This window comes from Morone saxatilis, unplaced genomic scaffold, assembly GCF_004916995.1.
Source record: "Morone saxatilis isolate NCDOM2014 unplaced genomic scaffold, NCSU_SB_2.0 Contig16, whole genome shotgun sequence".
In the NCBI taxonomy this organism is placed as follows: domain Eukaryota; kingdom Metazoa; phylum Chordata; class Actinopteri; family Moronidae; genus Morone; species Morone saxatilis.
Genome location: NW_023339718.1, coordinates 19850104 through 19850319, shown reverse-complemented (window position 1 = coordinate 19850319; position 216 = coordinate 19850104).

The window sequence follows — 216 nt, the reverse complement described above, 5'->3', positions numbered from 1 at the left end:
GAAACAAAACTCCAGATAATAATGTTGCATTGTTCCATTCCAACTGCTTGCTAATAAGTTTACATTATTAATTCGGTCTATCAGTATTGCTACTTGTATTGTTATTGAAAGTTAGAAGAAATATTGGCCTTTTGAGGATGTAATCAAGTTGCATTTTAGCTGTGAATATTTCAGGTATTTCCTTGAAGAAGTAATAAAACACATTTTAGAGTGAAA